The sequence below is a fragment of the Zonotrichia leucophrys genome, chromosome 11 (assembly GCF_028769735.1).
Source record: "Zonotrichia leucophrys gambelii isolate GWCS_2022_RI chromosome 11, RI_Zleu_2.0, whole genome shotgun sequence".
Classification (NCBI taxonomy): domain Eukaryota; kingdom Metazoa; phylum Chordata; class Aves; order Passeriformes; family Passerellidae; genus Zonotrichia; species Zonotrichia leucophrys.
The window spans coordinates 16,480,968-16,481,224 of record NC_088181.1 but is presented as its reverse complement, the minus strand read 5'-3'; positions in this window follow the sequence as shown (position 1 = coordinate 16,481,224).

The window sequence follows — 257 nt, the reverse complement described above, 5'->3', positions numbered from 1 at the left end:
AAAGCAACAAAGCACCTGTGGAGCTACTTCAGGATTTTATCTCTGCACATGACTGGGTCTTAGCTGGATCTGCAGCCAGAGGCACCAGGAAGCTGCTGGGGCATGCAAGGAGCTCAGGTGGCACAGGGGAGTGTGGCAGGAGCCTTTCAGCCCTTGCTCCTTGCCAGATGCAAGGGAACCCTGCAGGGCTCCCCTGGTGCTCTTCCTCTGCCTTCTGCATGCTTTCCCATTCATAATGGGATTTCAGACTCCAGAAG